Raw genomic sequence first — 16781 nt, 5'->3', positions numbered from 1 at the left:
AGGCATGCCAGTACAGAAAAGATCAAAGTTAACGGAAAGTGTTATCTACATTTATCCTTGAACTACACTCATATGGATTAGTTGAAAAATAATCTTTTAAAGCCTAAATTTAGAATAAGTGGATGAAGCATAGAGAGCATTTGAAATAAAACAAAAGAAACCACTAAGAAATTGATGATATTACCCAGCAGTACATTTCCCTCCTCTTAGTGAAAGAACTGTTTTTGACTTAGCAAGTTTCTTTGTGTCACTCACTGGAGGGCCATAGTGATAATACCATGTCTTGGGGGAGATAGAGGAGACAAAAGAAAAAGAAAATCCAGTAGACAAACAAGAAATGAATAAATTGGGCTCATGATGATGGTGGGGAGGAGGTAGTGTTCTTAATTTTTTTAGGTGCAAGAGAAGAACATACAACTGGCTCAGGAATTTCACTAAGTAAAGACTAAAGTAAATCTGCATTTTTAATTAAAAATTTTTAGATAGGCTTTAATGTACTATCGGTCAGTGTAGAGGACAGTTGGTCTCTGATCAATTGGCCCTCCTGTAGATATGATAAATCATGTAGTCATCAGTGTTTGAAGTGAATACAAGTCGAGTGAATTAGAAAGGGAGTAAGACCTTTGGCTGACAATGATTCGCTTTGCCCTAGGGTCAAAAATGGTATAAAAGTTCAAGAAAAAATGGGTCTGAATAAGTTCCTGCAAGAACCAGGCTTGAGGAACACCCCAGTTCCTGACAAGATGTGCAGAAAGCACAGAACTGGAGAAAGGGAAGCATGTTGTTCTCTTCCTGGCCCTGATAGGTTGGGGTAATGGGATTGTGGGCAATCATTTGGCCATTGACCAACTGGCCCTCTGTATATGTAGAGTCAAAATGGAATAATGCCTGACATGCTCTGCCTCTAGGTCAGGGCTTTCTCTTCCCTCTATCCCAAGGCCTACCTTATGAGTAGTTATTTCTCTAAGTAATATGCTGTAGAAAAACATACAACTTCCTTTTTCTAACTATTCAATTTTGTAAATTCCCTTTTTACAGATTCTCTGACGTAGCTTCTAGTGCTAGGAGAGAAATAATTGAAAAGAACAGATTTCAACGGTTTTCAAAGATTTCATGATAAATTCACCATGTAAGGTTCAAGGCTATGCTGTTTATCTATCATTCTTCTTAGCCACTCTTCTGTTTTCTTCTCTTTACTTGTAAGGTGGTAAGAATCTTAACTCATATCTTTCACCCAGTAGGAAAAAACAACCAAAACTTCATGATAAATATAGTTAACCAAAGCAGATTCACATGCCTATCAGATCTAAAACCAAATATCTTATTCTGCCTATTGAGTCTACCAGTTAGTTATCTTGCTTCATCATGGGCATTCCGTATCATTGTACCTCAGAGAATATTTAATTCATTCGAAATTGTTTTCCTTTACATTGGTGTTGCATTTTATAAACTGTATTTCAATTTCTGCTCACTTCACTTTGCCCTGGTTTACTTAAATCTTCATAGATTTTCTTACTCTTTGTCATTTCTTATGGTGCATATTTCATTACTTATATGTACTATTCCATATACATTACAAATATTTCATTACTTCCAGACCATGGTTTTCCCAGCCTTTTCCCTTTACAGGAACCTTCCTTAGTTTTCAGTTCTTTGGTACTACAAAAAAAAATATCATAAAGAATCCTTTTCCTCTTTTTGGGATATATTTCATCTAGTCTACCTTTCTAGCCATATTACTATCTATACCTTTCTCCTTTCTGCATACTCTACATTCCAGTCAAAATTGTCCAATTTGTTCCTCACCAAAATTAAAACCTCATTTTCTCTCTCCTTTTTCACAAAATATTAATCTCCTATGCCTGGTACGTTCTCTCTCTCTCTCTCTCTCTCTCTCTCTCTCTCTCTCTCTCTCTCTGTTCCCCTCTTATAATCATTAGTTGCTTTCATGGCTCAACCCATGAAATTTCCTATGTCAGATGATTTTTTTCCCCGAGTCCTCTGTTACCATTTTTGTTATATCCCCCTGTAGAATGGAAGTTCCCATAGCGGAGAGCCTCTTTGTGCTTTTTGTCTTGTACATAGTTGACATTTAGTAAGTCTTAATGTATTGATATAAATTAATCTTTTATTAACTCTAATGAGGAATTCTGAATACAGAATCTCCTTGTTTCATGAGAACAGACATAATTTCCATAAGTAAATCTAGTAACAACTAAAGGAAGCAAGAATATATTAAAAAGTTTCCCAAAAAATGCTTCATTTTCATGTAAATTAATTTCTTCTTTTTTTAATATATATTTAAACAGGTGTTAGTTCAGTCCATGGGAATGAAGTGTTGACATAAGAATGAAAATATTGCAGAGGTATTTGCCAGTCTGGCACAACTGAGTGTGTGCTTCTATTGCTAAGTGTTTTTCCCCCTTGGTGTCCACACATTTGCCATGCCTTCTGTTATTCACCTGGCAGTCTGGATGCATGAGTGTATATATATATATATATGTATGTATGTGTGTGGGGGAGAATTGGCTGGGTGTTCCCAAGCCTGTACACTAGGCAGCTCTATATCCTCCTTAGCAATAAGGTGATTGATTTGGATTCAGACCAGGTCTAGGAAAGATCCTAGCTGCCTCTAGATCCACTCTGATTCCTGGGGCAATAGACAAAGTCAAAGAATAGCATAACAGAGATCTTTTGTCTCTTAGTGAATATTCTACGAGTAATTTCCTTTGATTTAAAAAATGAAGTGGGGGTGGAGACAAGATGGCAGAGTAGAAGCATGACCTTCCTGGGGCTCTGGCTTCCACCCTCCCCAATACATGTAAAAAGGGGACTCTAAACAAACTTTGGAGCTGCAGAACCCAGAAAATGACACAGAGAAGCTAATCTCCCGCTGAGAACAGCTCGGCAGGCCAGCAGGAATCCAGCATAGCGCTCTGGGAGCCAAGCCCAGCCCCACACCGAAGCTTTAGCTCCAGGGTGGGCCTGACCAGCTGCCAGCCCTCAAGATCAGCAGCAGCTGTGGCCGTTTCCACATATATCAACACATAGATGCGAAGGACAAAGTGAGAGGTCAGTGCAGTGTGGACTTTGGGACCAGTTAGTGGCAGTGCATGGATTTTACCCCTGGGGTGAAAAGCCTCTGAGACACTGGCACAGCAAGCCAGTGTCACGTGGTGGCTTCAGCTCCTGGCCTGCAGAGTGTAGGGGGAGCAAGCACCAGTCTGAGGGGTAATCGCTCTTGCTTTAACCTGCTTGGATCTGGATTGCAGTCTAGGGTGGAGGTCCTGGGGTGTGTGTCCAGCTTGCCAGAGTGTGTGGAGACCTCAGAGAGGGCACCCATCTAATACCTTGGGCAGCTGAGAAAATGCTTAGGATGGAAGCTCCCCTGTCTGGTGGCAGAGTCTTACTGGGGCAAAAAGCCCAAAAGTCAAGTAATTGAGTGGCAAAATGAGCAGGCAAAGGAAATAAAGCAGACAGAAGATTCCAACAATAAACTCCTATTTTGTGGACAAAAAGGAGCAAAGCATGGAACAGGAGGAAGACAGTGATGTCAGAACTCCTGCACCAAAAGCTTCAAAGGAAAATACAAGCTGGTTACAAGTGAGGACTTTAAAAGGCAGATAAGAGAAGTGGAGGAAAAATTGGGAAGAGAAATGAGAACGCTGCAAGAAAATTATGAAATGAGAGTCAACAGCCTGACTGAGGAAAATAATACCTTAAAAAACAGACTGACTCAAATGGCAAAGGAGGCTCAAAAAAGCAATGAGGAGAAGAATGCCTTAAAAAGTCGAATTTGCCAGATGGAAAAAGAATCTCAAAATCTCAATGAGGAGAATCATTGCTTCAGAATTAGATTGGAGCAAATGGAAGCTAATGACTTGATGAGAAATCAAGATGCTGTTAAACAGATCCAAACAAATGAAAGAATAGAAGGCAAGGTGAAATATCTCATGGGAAAAACCACTGACCTGGAAAATAGATCCAGGAGAGATAATTTAAAAATTATTGGACCACTTGAAAGCCATGATGAAAGTAAGAACCTAGAAATCATCCTCCAGGAAGTTCTCAAAGAAAACTGCCCTGATATTTTAGAACCAGAGGGCAAAATAGAGGTTGAAAGAATCCACTGATCACCTCCTGAAAAAGATCCCAAAAAGAAAACTTCTAGGAATATTATAGCCAGGTTCTGGACTTCCCAGATTAAGGAGAGAATCTTACAAGCAGCCAGGAAGAAACAATTTGAATATTGTGGAAACACAATCAGGATAACCCAGGATCTGGCAGCTTTTACACTGAGGGATTGAAGGGCTTGGAATAGGATATTCTGGAGGGCAAAGGAGCTGGGATTAAAACCAAGAGTCACCTACCCAGCAAAACTGAGTATCATGTTTCAGGGGAAAATATGGTCATTCAGTGGAATAGAAGACTTTCAAGCATTCTTGCTGAAAAATTTTACATTCAGATACAAGAAGCAAGAGAAGCATGAGAAGGTAAACAGGGAAAAGGAATCGTAAGGAACTTATGAAAGTTGAACTATTAACATTCCTACATGGAAAAACAATAATTGTAACTTATGAAACTTTTCTCAGTAGCTGAAGGCATTAGAAATATATACACACACACACACACATATATGTCTATATATGAGGGTATATGGGCATATGAATACATATGTGAATATGTGTATATATGTTTACAGGTATACATAGATAGAGGGCACAGGACCAATTTAACAGAAAGGAATGATACTTAAAAGTTTAAAATTAAGAGGTGAGAGGAATATAATGAAAGGAGATGGGGAGAGACAGATTGGGGTAACTATCTCATACAGAAGAGGCAAGGGAAAATGGTTACAATGGAGGGGAAGAATAGGAAGGCAAAAGGGAATGGGTCAACCTTATTCCCATTGAATCTGTCTTGAGGTGGGAGTGAAATACACACTAAATAGGGTATCTCACACTCCAGGAGAGTAGTGGGAGAAGGGGATGAGAGGGGGGAAGATGGAAGGTAGGGCAGGCTGGGGGGGAGGAAATTTGGAAGCACCCACTTTTGAAAAAGGACAGGATCAAAGTAGAGAATAGAACAAGTGGGAGGTGGGATAGGATTGAGGGAAATATAGTCAGTCTTTTACAATATATATGCTGTTATCATTTTGCATTATCCACACATGTACAACCTGGACTGCTTATCTTCCCAGTAAGGATGGCTGAGAAGGAACGAAGGGAATGAATCTGGAATTGAAACTTTTAAAATCAAATATTGAAATATACATATATATATGTATATATATAATTAATACCATTTTACATTTAATTGGGAAATAAGATATACAGGCATTGAGGCATAGAGATCCACTGGAAAAGTCGAAAGGGGTATAGGAGAAAATATGGGAGAGAGCCGATTGAAGGAGGAGATATCCTGCAGGTCTGGTATTTTGTGGCGGTGGGTAGGGGAAAAATGGAGAGAAAATTTGTAACTCAAAATCTGGTGGAAATGAATGATGTAAATCAGAAGTTAATAAAGCATTAAAAATGAAATTAAAATGTGTTAATGTTTTAAATTATGGTAAAGATATTCTTCCTGTGATTTTTCATTCTGACTGTGCCCCCCTTTTTTGGTAGTGTGAATACACCTTACTCAAAACAGAGTTTGTACAGTTTTTTTTTTAATGCTACCTACAGGGTGCAAAAAATTTTCCTTATTCGAGCTTTTTTTTACAGAATAAGTCACATTTATTGAGAAATCACCTCAGGGTGTTCCCCTAAAGACCTAAGAAGTTCATGTTTTGTTTTCTGTTTTCTTTTTTGACCTAGTTGTGTTAGAGAAAAGAGGGTGAGGTAGCTTAATGTGTAGGGTATTGTACCTGATATAAGAAAGTTCTGGGTTTGAATCTTAAGTTGGATACTATCAGTACAAATATGGGCCAGCTAATTGAGTTCTCTGAGCCTCTGTTTGTTCATCTAAAAAGGGGTGATGGTTTTATTACCAGCTCCACAATACTGTTGTAGAGATCAACTCATTACATTTCTACAAAAAATGATAAGCATAAAGGGCATTAATTACAAGGCATTATAATTCAAAATGAAATAAAGTATGTAAACAACTTGCAAATTCTAATGTCCTGTAAAAAATCTCAAGTGTCATTGTTGTAATTTGTGCCTAGAAATATGGTGAAATAATTTGAAATAATAAATATAAATTAAATAAAATATTTCAAATAAAATAATTTGAAATAAACTTATAAGTACAACACAGCAACCTAACATGATGCTCAAAAGTGGTGACTTTTAGACTGATCATGGGAGCTGGACGTTTATAACAACCAATATTAAACTTTTGGAAATAAGGATTTTATTTTCTAAAAGTGTTAAGAATTCAAGTGCAATTGAAATGATAGCATGAATGATAGCAAGATGAAAAAGAAGTAATATGTCTTAGTTTTTGTTTGAATGAATGTATACAAGGGAAAAAAATGATTATCAAACACTTACTAAGTGCAAAGTACTATGTCAAGAACTGAGATTATAAATAGAAAAATGAGATGGCTTCTGACCTCAGAGAACTAATACTTTATCAGGGAAATGGCATTACATAATAAAGGCTTGAGATGCAAAGATTTTGTTTGAGCTTCAGATCAACAGATCACAAAAACTGACTATGTACTCAGCCTTCTTTTTGGTATTGTGCAGAATGGGAGGGAGAAACCAAAGTGCAAGACTTGGTACCCTCATATAAAGAATGGTAATATAACTGTAGTAAGAAGAAAAATAGATTCAGAAAGGCAGGTTAGGGTACCATGTTCACCACTTAAAAGCCATGTGACCTTGGACAAGTCACTTAATTGATCTTCAGTTTTCTCATCCAAAAAGTAGGTACAGTGAAACTTGTTTTAAATTATAGGCTTTTTCTGAAGAAAGTGCTTTGTAAAATCCTATAATAATGTCTATTGTTCAGAATGATATATACAATTGGGTGGACAGCCCACAAATCTGCTCCACAACTTTAAATATCTAGGACAGACAATGTGAGTGGACAATGAACTTGGTTCAAAAATGAACAGGTGGAAAAGAGCTAGCTCTATTACCCTTGGGAAATAACACTGTTTTTTTAATGACTCCAGGCTTCTCTCTTGGGGATACAACAGCAACAACAGCAACTGAAAGTTTCAGATTTTTAATATTAATATTCTTCAAATTACACTATATGGCTACAAGTCATCAGATACCACAATCTTTGAAAAAATTAGAATTATAAAATACCCAAAGATCAATGGGGAGGTGCAGTGTGATAAGTAGGCTACAAAATGCTGTAGATAAAGTGACATAAAGGATATAATCAGAGAGATGTATGATGAGAAAAATGGATGAGGTGTCCTGGGCACGTAGAGAGAGAATAAAACATTACTCATAAAAAGCCCACATGTCAAATGGTTTTTTTTTAAAGAACCTCAGCACATTGTGTGTATAAGTTCCTTTAGGGATGAACTATTTTTGTTTTGTTTTTTGGACTTTTTTTTGTAAATCTACATGTCTAGCACCTTGCCCTGCACAGAGCATTGGTTGAATTAGACCATATGTATATTCCCATATATTTACTTCAAAATACGAAGGCTAGATTGAAAGTGCCCATATGGAGGATCTCGCCATCTATCAAAGTACTGAAATATATGAATGTGAGAGATCATCCTCATAATTCTGTTGGAAAGGCAAATCTAATAGACATGAATAAATTAGAGAATGACATAATGTAATATAATATGAGTAGCATAGAGTATTGGAAAGAATATTGGGTTTGAACTCATGGTTTCAAATCTTTGCTGTGCTACCAGCTGCCTTTTATGACTTTAGGGAGGCTATTTCCTATCTTTTTTCCTCATTTTCCTTATTGATAAATGAGTGAATTGAACTAGATGATCTCTAAGTTCTCTGATAGCTGTCTAAATTCTCTAATCTTAAGCGCTAAGCATGGATTTATAGAATCTTCACAAGAGAATGAAGACTGGAAGAACCAGGGAAGCTGTCTCAGAAATGGCGTCTTAGTTTGACCTTAAAGAGTGAGGAGCTTTTTGCATGGAGTTTCATTTGCAGGGCTAGGGTCAGAAGACAATTCAATCCATTCAGAGTGAGGGAAACAAGAAGATGAGGAAGCAGGGACAAACCAGTGGACCTGCACATGGGAAGTTTCTGAGAATGGTTTAACTGTATGGGAGGGTTCCTTTGAAGGGATGATAAATTGGATTGGATGAGTATAACTTTGTCAGGAGAAACTTAAAAACTAGGCCATCATGATTTAGATTTGTTTTCGTGATCTCTTTGATCTGTATCTTTATATTTGGATGAAGTTAGAAGCAATAGTATCTCATTCTCCCGACTCCCATATTTTTAAGTTCTGTAGCATTACCTATAACCTGCTGTGGAATTGTCTCTGTTAAGTTTCTTCTATGGCTCTATTCATGCTCTAACAGAATGTGTGTATGCACAGTGCTGAAAACTCCTAGCAGTCAGTTTAATTTAGTAAAGGAACATGTAAGAAAAGAACAACTCACGGAAGAGACTTCTGAGAGATTAGAAAGACTCCCATAGTGAAAAAAACAACAATAACTACAACAAAAAGAAAAAAATCACCTAGGACTTTCTTTGTCCCCCCATAGCCCATTACACAGCAGACTAATGCTACATGGCAGGCTGATGCTTACAGATTAATGAGCATTTTAGAGCCTTGTTGGATATGAGTTATCTATCGTAGCAATATGGGTTGTGTTGTCAGAAATAATAGCAAAGAGCTTATACATAGCATTTATAAAGGAAGCACATTTTAAAATGCTTTACCCTTCCCAGGATCCAGTGTATAGTATACTGCATGTTGTTCCAATGGGGGAATCTAATTTTGTATGTTTGTACATTTTTGTCACAATTGAATTAGTTCTTTCCAGGAAAATAACTTTAAAAAACTAACAGTGAATCACAGTGTACTCAGAATGAGTACCCAGAAAGCTGGGAATTGCAAGAAGGGTTGTTGTTGTTTTTTTTTAACTTTTTATGACCTCTTAGGTGACCTTCAGGTATGGGGGGGGGCAAAGACACATCACACAAGATTTTTTTCCCCCTTAGAGTGGACTAGGTCTTTTACTAGTTCCCTACAATATAAAAGAAAAAACTGAATGTTGTACAAAACATTTGCATAATAATGGCCACTTTCTAAATGAGGTGCCTAAATATACAGGGTGTCCCAAAAGTCTTAGTGCAGTATACTAAGCCTTTCAGAGCACTCTCTTGTTATAATGAGGATTATAGGAGACTTGGAACTTTTGAAAAGAGCCAGTGATTTCAGAGAGCAGAACCATTTAAATTGCATGAAGAAAGTTTGGCTTAGCAAAAGGATGAACTTTTCTTTCCATAACACACTTGAAAAAATCCACCAAGATAATTTAGATTATGAAGAGGTCTTCAGAAATAGGACAAATAATTTTATGTTTTAGATAATTCATATAAAACCACCACTGAGCCAGACCTTTTAACATTTTTTTTCAATATATTATCATATTTCAAAACATGAAGCTATATAGCTCATTCATGTTAGCAAATAAATACATATGACAAGGTTATTCTAATGAATTGACTACATGAAAGAAGAGAAGTTTTTATTGTCTTTTCAGAAAAAAAATGTCCTTATGATGGGACATTTTGCTATGTAGGATTGAAACCCAGGGAGATCTATTCTGTAGCCTTTCATTTTGGTGAATTTTCTACCTGGTTCATTTTCTTACATCACCATGTTTCACTCATCATAAAGATGGAGTATGATCCTCAGATCTGTGAGTCTTACATCTGTTAATTATTGACTAGTAAAAAGGCTTTATGGTAAATGGTGGGTTTCAGCTTTAATAAATAATGGGGTTTATTCTGCCCAATGACAGATGTGTGTAATTCTCATTAATGTCAGCAGCAGTTACATGGAGTGCATCAAAGCAAGACTGTTCCTCTCAGAATGTTCTGATTTGGTAAATTATTCACATTCCCTCAAATAGTGGAGACATATGTTATTGTTCTACATGAGAGAAAAAGAAAAATTACGTTTGAGTTGGAAGAGAAAAAGAAAGTATTCAAACAGGATGCATTTTCAAATGTAAGGTCCTAGAATAGACAACTTGTAACAATTATGGAATATTAATTGTAGAGCCATTAAAAATAATCAAATTACCCATCTCTTTGCAATGATATTAGCTTTTCTTGTACCTTGAGGCAGTATGGTCTCTGAGGATTTCCTTCTACTCTGGGATTCTTCAAAAGTCAAAAGAGCTACTTGGAATTTTTAGCTAGCTGTGGAAGTCAGTTTCAGTAATTTCAATACAACCAACATCTAAGGAATTTCTAGATACTTCCACCATTGTGAATACTTAGTGCAATAAAAGAGCCTGGTATCCAGGGGAAATTCCTGGGTTGTGAGATACAAGAACAAGTTCTTGATCCCAATTATTCCTGTGTGTCCTTGAACAATTGCTTCTGAATGCATTTCTCCATATGCAGAATCAGCATAAAACCAACTTTCTCTCCTAACTCACTGGGAGGTTTCAAGTTTTATTTGTTTGTTCTTATCCAATCAATGGTTTAATTTGTATAGGTAATTACAGGTATGGAGCTCTTTCTATCAATAAAGATAAGCTACAATTTATAGTCTTGAAGATTTGCCTGGCACACGAAGAAGTAAAATGATATATCGAGGGTCATACAAACAGTATTTCGCAACAGTGAAACTGGAACCCAAATATTCTCAATCAGGCAAGCTTTCTATTCACTAGCGCATATTAATTTTCTTTGTGATTTTAGGAATTACTGATGGAAAATACTGTTGGTTAAAAGTGTTATTATTAAGAATATTAAATTTTGCTGACTAAAAATAAAGAATGTCAAATTTGTTGCTTCTTTGAGTTAGATTTTTCTATGTATTTTGGTCAATATAGCTGTCTCTTCTATTGCCAAGTTTAGTACAAACATTTACCAAGAACCTCAGATGAAAGGAAGAGTTTACAAAAATGACAGGTGGAATAGATATAAATATCCTGAGAAAAAATACCCACAAAACGCAATGTAGCATAGATTTTATTGTTTCCCTTAAAGCAAAGGCACCAAGGCACTTACGTTGCTTATTTTGCCTTGTATTGAAATAGCATCAAGATTATTAAAGAAAAAAATTGTCTGGGATAGGGAAATGTTGACAGGTAAATGCAAATATTCTCCCTGCTATGAAATTCCCTTGCACTTCGGACCTCCCATAATTACATTGACCACATTCTAGTTTCTACTTTGTTAATTTGTGTGATTATCCAGTTCTCCCCACTCCCAGGATTGTAAGGCACAGAGACCTAAGTCTTATAATTGCATTCATATTTGTAATCCGCAAAATGCTTTCTAGCCATTCACGTACTTCATCATTATTTATTAACGGGACGCTACATTGGATGTTTGGCTTACAAAGACAAAACGGAAAAAGAGTGCTTTTTCTCAAGGCGCTTATATTCTTTACTACATAATAGATGCTTTAAAGTTATGTATTGATAAAAATACCATTTCTGGAAGGGGCCATAGAAAATGTCATATTAGAGATTAGAAGATACATTAAAAGTTCAGGACTCACCACAATCTGACAGATCATTGATTCCAAAACCCTTATTTTATAAATGCAAAAGCTGTGACCTGAAAATGTAGTTAATGTGTGTCAGAAAATTTGTCTGTAAAATAATTATTTGTTGGAACTGAATGTTTCTTAGTTAAAGGCACTGTTATTAAGAATATTAAATTTTACTTAAGTTATTTTTTTATTTCATTTGTCCGCAAACAGGGAACCTATGTTTAAAGAATATATATATATATATATATATATATACACACACACACACACACAAATATATATATATATATATATGCCTAGAGGCAAGAAGATCTGTATTTGAGTAACACATACTTAACACATACTAACTTTGTTACCGTGGGCAAGTCATTTAAATTCTGCGTGCTAGACAACTCTCTCTAAGAAGATAAGTTGTTGAGAAAATGATTCAGCATGACTGAAAATAAATTCCTCATGCAGGAATTCCCTATTCCAATCTCTATCACTATCCTGATGTTACTTTTTATAGAATCTACCTTCTATTTAGAAATATTTTAACATTCATTTAAAAACTTTTGAGCTCCAATTTTTTTTCTCTTTTTCCCATCCTTTCCTCAATCATTGAGAAAGCAAGCAATGATATCAGTTATACATGTAAAGTCATGAAAAACATATATCAATATTTGCCATATTGAAAAAAATGTTAAAAAGCAATAAATATAAAATGAAAGGAAGTATCCTTCAATCTATACTCAATGTTTATCAGTTCTGTCTCTAGACATGGTTAGCATTTTCTAAAATCATGAGTCCTTTAGAATCATCTCATATCATTGCATTGTTCAGAGTAGCTAAGGTGATCATCATAATATTGCTGTTATTATGTACAATGTTCTCTTGGTTCTGCTAACTTTCTTTTTATCAGTTCATATAACTCTTCCCAAGTTTTTCTGAAAGAAACCTGGTCATCATTTTTATAGCACAATAATATTGAATCATGATCATTTACCACAACTAACCATTCCTCAATTGATGGGCATCCCCTCAATTTTCCATTTTTGCCACTGCAGAAAGAGTATTACAAGTAGGTCTTTTTCCTTTTCCTTTGTTCTCTTTGTTAGAGAGCTCATAGTGGTATCATTAGGTCAAAGACTATGCAGTTTTATAGTCCTGTGGGCAAAGTTCCAAATTGCTCTCCAAGAATGGTTGAACCAATTTATAAATCCTTTAAAACTGCCTTAGTGTACCTATTTTTCCACATCCCTCTTCATCACTTATGATTTTTTATTCCTTTTCTGACCTCTTAGCCAATCTGATAGGTATGAAGTGGTACCTCAGTGTTGCTTTCATTTGCATTTCTCTAATTATTAGTGATGTTTTTTTTTCTTTTGACAATTAGTAGTTTTGATTTCTTCTGAAAATTGTTCATATACTTTGATCACTTTCCAATTGAAAAAATGGCCCTAAAAAAGAGGAAAAAAATGGTTCTTTTTATAAAAATTGGACTCAGTTCCCTATATATTTGAGAAATGATGCCTTTATTAGAGGAGCTCCCATAACATCCCCCACCCCCATCCTCAGGAACAGGCACGTGTATGCATGTGCACATACACACATTCCTTCTAATTTTGACTGCATTGGTTGTTTGTACATTTAATTTCACGTAATCAGAATTATCTATTTTGCTTTCCATGATTCACTCTCATTCTCTCTGTCTCTGTCTCAGTCTCTCTCTTTCTCTTATTTTGTCACAAAATGTTCTCTTATGCACAGATCTGACAGGTAAATTTTCCATGCTTCCCTGATTTACTTATGCTATCACCTTCCTATATAAATCATCTATTCTTTTTGACGTTATTTTGGTGTGCTGTATGAGATGTTGGTCTATGTCTAGTTTCTGTTAAATTGCATCCCAGTTTTCCCATTGTATTGTGTAACTAATCTATTCTACCAATGCACCATTCTATTTCTTAACCAGTGCCAGATTGTTTTAATGATTATCGCTTTGTGATATACTTTGAAATCTGGTACTGCTGACCATCTTCCTTCACCTTTTTCCCCAGTCATTCCCTTCTTATTCTTTACCTTTTCTTCTTCCAGGTGAATTTTGTTATTATCTTTTGCAGCTCTATAAAACAATTCTTTGTTAGCTTGATTGGTATGGCATCTTCTCTTTTAGTGAAATGATTTTTCAAGAATTATAAATTGTGTGTATGAAAGTATATATATGTATATGTGTATATATATATATATAATCAGGACGTTTCAATTAAATTCATTTTTTCCAATAATAAAGTCTCTGCCCTTTATTGAAATATCCTTATTGAACAGAGGGAGAAAGGAAACTAATTAAGTAATTTTGTGTCACTGAGGCCCATGCACCATTAGAGAACTGATTGGCAGTGAGGGGCAAAGGGGAAAATTCAGTATTCTCGTCATCCCACAGTGTTATAGGACCTGATGGTAGTTTATAGTGAAGGATAGCACAAAAAACAAAGATTATGAGTACGAATGTCCTCTGATGGGGTTTCAGGATTAGGCGGATACCGCCTCTTCTTCAGACGAAATATTCATAGATGCTGGCATTGTGTTTTAAAAGGATTCAAGGCATTTACTCTATGGCAAACTCTGACTTTTCTTTAAAATGCTATAAAAGTTCCACCTTATAGAATTTGGGACTTGGCTATTTGAATGTAAAATATTTAAGTCTTCCTGCCTCATTTTTTTCTGCCTTTGAGCAGAAAATATCAATAATTATTTACCTGTCTCTAATAAGACCAAACATTTGAATGCCCAGTTTTGGGGGCTTTTGAGAGGTGTGAAATGCCCATTGAGCAGAATAGTTACTCTCTTATTATGGCATGTTCAAACTGTCTCAATAAAATGCTTCTGTTAGGGATGCACTTTGGGCTTTTTTGGGTATTTGAGAATCTTTCTTGGTAAATTTGGTCAAAAGAAGGTTTGGGAACCTTAAGTGACAGTAAAGAGAGATCTGATCCAGGTCATATTATTGAAGCCCCAACTTAGATCTAAGAGCTGTATCAGCTTTCTTTGATCTACTCTGTTGTACTAAGGTAGGCATCTTGAAGTATAGTTTCCAGTTTTCACTGATTTTTTAGCTCAATGAGGGGGTGGGCAAGGGCCTCTAAAAGCTGAGATCAAAAAATGGCCTAATCAGGTGTCACTTGCCAACATTTATTCATATATAGTGTTAGAGGCTTTTCCTTATAATGAGGTAATTCTGAGACAGTGAATTTGTAAGGGAGAGAGATTGCCTTAAGCAAAAGAAACCCAAACACACTAATGGTCAGGAAATAAATCTGTCAGTGGCTGCTCAGGTTTGGGACTCTGGATTCTGAGACTTTGAAGGAATGAATACCAGCTTTGATTTCTGCCCTCTGTTGGCAGGAGTACCTTGCCTTTAACCACACTGGTTGCCTCCATTAGGAGGTGGCTGTCACTAGGATACACAGGGATAATAAAGCAACTGGGGACAGATAAGCACCATGCCCATCACTTTGCTGGGCGTGCACAGAAAAGCATGCAACCTATTGTGAATCACTTTAATCTATATGGTTGGAGCTGAAAAACCTGAAACCTGTCACTCATCACTGTCCAAATATGACCTCAGTTGAGTCCGTTCTCTTGAACTTTGAGCTGACCTTCAAGAGTAAATCAGGGCTGAAAATGCTGTTCTTTCTACACACATTTATTGTGAGAACTATAAATATTTTGACAAGGTATTATTCTTTTCTAAGTTTTCTGTAAATACAATTAGACTGGCTATAATTCAAAGTGATGGCAGTCCTTCCAATCCTTTCTAAACTTCCCAGGGGTGCTGTTTGGTTCTTTAATTGCTTACTAATGTAAAAATATCATTGTTAGTATAGCATAAATCATGACAATTCTGCCCCACAAGAGGCTAAAAGCTGCACAAGATGTGGTAATTAAGATATACTAATAGATCTGGCAATTTCTATAACAGAAGCTTTTAACAAGGTTGAAAAATGACATCTCTCATACTCCTGTGAAGGCAAAAAGAACTCTCCATGTGTGGAAGTATGTGCTTGCACAAAACAAAAGACAGTTATGGTTTTCTTATGCGAACCACACTATAAATCAAGAAATGAACTTTCTGACCTTTATTTTAGCACCACAGGATCCTAAAATATTGGAGGTGAAAAGAAAGAGCCTTAGACATCATCTAGTCCCAAACCTTTCATTATAAATGAGTATCCTGGGAACCAGAGAGTTTAAGTGATTTGTCCAAAATCACACAGTTATTAGTAGCCAAACCAGGTCTAGAAGTCAAGAACACTAGTTTATTTAGTTTTCCCAGGAAATCACTACTGCCTCTTCACCTCCTTTTCTTCCTACTGTCCCTCCCTTTCCCTTCCAAAACCTGGAGAAGATAGGAGTCTGGTTATGTTTAGGTTGCTCAGGTCCAGCAGGGAATTCTTCAACCTTTTCATTTCGGGTACAGCTAAATACACTATGCCTCAGCTTGAAGGACAAGGAAAAAAATAATATCCCCAAATCTACACTAATGCATTGACCTTTGCCTCAAATAGCAAAAACAAAGACCTTTGTTAAAATGAGAAGTAATGCCTTCTAGAGCTGATGCTCATAGCTTCACTCAACAAAGAAAGATCAATTTCCCCCTTGATACACAGTTAACGCCAATTAGTATTAATGGGAGTTATGTGAAAACAGGAGGGAAGAATATTCTGCCGAGCAAAGCATTTTCAGTGGTCATTAATACTACTTTGAGTTTATATGGAGTCTTTCATCCAAGGCTCTCAAAGTGCTTTTAGAACCATTAATTATCTTTTCTTTTCCTATCATTCTATTTCTCTTTTATCTTACCCCAACACACTTATTTTACATACGCATAAACTTAGAAGGAAAGAGAATGGATAACAATGTTGACTAGGTAGTCATCAAACCTGCTAGCTGGGTACTTTGCAAACCCATTTCTCACCTTAAAATACAAAGTTACCAAGAAGCATCATAACTCATCTAGACATAAGACATAGTTGAAACTAGAAATAAAACACTGTGGTAGTTCCTCCTTGAATGATTATCGCTCTAGAAACTTTTAAAAATATGCTATGGTCCAGCCGCCTAACCAAATGGCTATTCCAAATGTGGTGTGTGTGTGTGTGTGTGTGTGT

Source organism: Petaurus breviceps, unplaced genomic scaffold (genome assembly GCF_028583685.1).
Source record: "Petaurus breviceps papuanus isolate PSGF00001 unplaced genomic scaffold, PetGlider_PUasm1.0 129, whole genome shotgun sequence".
NCBI lineage: Eukaryota > Metazoa > Chordata > Mammalia > Diprotodontia > Petauridae > Petaurus > Petaurus breviceps.
The sequence above is the reverse complement of the archived record's forward strand: the minus strand, read 5'-3'. Positions refer to the sequence as shown.